We start from the raw sequence: 2,851 nt of genomic DNA, 5'->3' as shown, positions 1-2,851 counted from the left end.
ACACCACCATGCCCAGCTAATTTTTTGTATTTTTAGTAGAGACGGGGTTTCACCATGTTGACCAGGATGGTCTCGATCTCTTGACCTCGTGATCCACCCGCCTCGGCCTCCCAAAGCGCTGGGATTACAGGCTTGAGCTACCGCGCCCGGCCCAACAATGTTTTATTGGGTATGTAAGTTTAATAGATGGATCTGTAATAGATGTATGTATAACAATAAAGCCATGAAAAAGGGGGAAAAGGAATGGAGTTATATAGGCATAACTCCTATATAACTATATATCACTGGAATTAAGCTAATATAAACTAGAAGCTGATTCTTTTTTTTTTTTTTTTTTTGAGACAGAGTCTTGCTCTGTCACCCAGGCTGGAGTGCAGTGGTATGATGTCAGTTCACTGCAACCTCCACCTTCTTGGGTTCAAGCAGTTCTCCCATCTCAGCATTCTGAGTAGCTGGGATTACAGGTGTGCACCACCATGCCCAGCTAGTTTTTTTTGTTTTTTTTTTTTGAGATGGAGTCTTGCTCTGTCTCCCAGGCTCTAGTGCAGTGGCACAATATCGGCTCACTGCAACCTCTGCCTCCCAGGTTCAAGAGATTCTCCTGCCTCAGCCTCCCGAGTAGCTGGAACTACAGGAGCATGCCACCATGCTTGGCTAAATTGTGTATTTTTAGTAGAGATGGTGTTTCACCATATTGGTCAGGCTGGTCTTGAACCCCTTACCTCATGATCTGCCTACCTCAGCTCCCAAAGTGCTGGGATTACAGGTGTGAGCCACTGAGCCTGGCCTAATTTTTGTATTTTTTAGTAGAGATGGGGTTTCACCATGTTGGCCAGGCTGGTCTTGAACTCCTGACCTTAGGTGATCTGCCCACCCCAACCTCCCAAAGTGAGGAGATTATAGGTGTGAACCACCTTGCCTGGCCAATCTGAAGCTGATTCTGATATGTTGAGCTTATATAATAAATCCCAGAGCAACTACTTAAAAAACAAAAGCCTGAAAATTTAAATGTTTCATCAGAAATATTTAAATTTCTTTTTTATTTATTTATTTATTTTTTGAGATGGAGTTTCGCTCTTGTTACCCAGGCTGGAGTGCAATGGCGTGATCTCGGCTCACCGCAACCTCCGCCTCCTGGGTTCAGGCAATTCTCCTGCCTCAGCCCCCTGAGTAGCTGGGATTACAGGCACACGCCACCATGCCCAGCTAATTTTTTGTATTTTTAGTAGACGGGGTTTCACCATGTTGACCAGGATGGTCTCGATCTCTTGACCTCGTGATCCACCCGCCTCAGCCTCCCAAAGTGCTAGGATTACAGGCGTGAGCCACTGCGCCCGGTTCATTTAAATTTCTTTAATAATTATTTCACTAGTTTTTCAGAAAACATTCACTTAAATTAGAAAAAATCATTTACTTAAATTAGGAGAAAGTAGTAAAGGAGGAATAGAGAAGTAAAAAAGATGTGAAATAGGCTGGGGTGGGTGGCTTCTGCCTCTAATCCCAGCACTTTGGGAGGCCAAGGTGGGCAGATCACCTGAGGTCAGGAGTTCTAGACCAGCCTGGCCAACACGGTGAAACCCCATCTCTACTAAAAATACAAAAATTAGCCTGGTGTGGTGGCGTGTGCCTGTAATACCAGTTTCTGAGGAGGCTGAGGCAGGAGAATCACTTGAACCCAGGAGGCAGATGTTGCAGTGAGCTGAGATCACACCACTGCACTCCAACCTGGGTGACAGAGCGAGACTCCGTTTCCCCCCCACCAAAAAAAAGAAAAGAAAAAAAAGATGTGAAACATGTACCAAAAAAGAGTAAAATGGCAGTTGAATGCTAAGTAATTAGATAACTTCAATGAAATGGACAAACTCCTAGAAAGACATAAAGCACCAAAATTGACCCAAGAAGAGACACCATTTGAATAGACCTATAACAAGTGAAGATACTAAATTAGTAATTGAGGGGACTGGTGGGTCAAATTGCTCTTGGGAACCAGTAGTATGGCATTGGGCTGCAAGATTGGCCTGTCTACCCTCAGCAGTGACCTGGCCAATGTAGGGGTCAAGTGCCTCCAGATGCTAGACTCTGGGGCCAATTATCTGCATCTGGATGTAATGGATGGGCATGCACATGATGGTGTCCAAGCCAGAACAGTGGGTAAAGCCAATGGCTATAGCAGGAGCCAATCAGTACACCTTTCATCTTGAGGCTGCTGAGAACCCAAGGGCTTTGATTAAAGACATTTGGGAAAATGGGATGAAGGTTGCTCTTGCCATCAAACCAGGAACCTCAGTTGAGTCTTTGGCACCATGAGCCAATCAACTAGATATGGCCTTGGTTATGACAGTGGAACCAGGGCTTGGAGGGCATAAATTCATGGAAGATATGATGCCAAAGATTCATTGGTTGAGGACCCAGTTCCCCTCTTTGGATATTGAGGTCGCTGTGGAGTAGATCCTGACACTGGCCATTATTAGTGTGTAGAGGAGCTAACATGATTGTGTCTGGCAGTGCTATTATGAGTGAAGACCCTAGATCTGTGGTCAGCCTGTTAAAAAATGTATGGTCAGAAGCTGCTCAGAAACATTCTTGTGATCCATGAAACCATAAGCCCAGTTCATGAAGTCTCCTTTTTACTGGGAAACAGGAATATTGACTACCACATCGTAATGCGATTGAAGCCATTCTGCTTTTTTGAGCAGTTATTCATTCCAGCGATTATAGTGGATTGAGCAGAATATTCTAAGAGGTTAGAAATGGGTGTGTATAACTATTTTTAGTGATACAATTTAATGATTAGTGAGTGAGATATGGTTTTTATTGACAGCCTTGATTTTTATAAAGAGTAAAAATATGG

General features: G+C 43.9%; 1 protein-coding gene and 1 pseudogene across 5 annotated transcripts in view; both read left to right on the top strand.

Moving 5' to 3' along the window:
* The window catches only part of NF2 (neurofibromin 2), a 93,489-nt gene that overhangs the window by 8,112 nt on the left and 82,526 nt on the right, over positions 1-2,851 (top strand). The window lies entirely within an intron of this gene.
* LOC108283347 lies at positions 1,743-2,817 on the top strand (annotated as a pseudogene).

Source organism: Cebus imitator, unplaced genomic scaffold, assembly GCF_001604975.1.
Source record: "Cebus imitator isolate Cc_AM_T3 unplaced genomic scaffold, Cebus_imitator-1.0 Scaffold258, whole genome shotgun sequence".
Classification (NCBI taxonomy): domain Eukaryota; kingdom Metazoa; phylum Chordata; class Mammalia; order Primates; family Cebidae; genus Cebus; species Cebus imitator.
The sequence above is the reverse complement of the archived record's forward strand: the minus strand, read 5'-3'. Positions and strand labels throughout refer to the sequence as shown.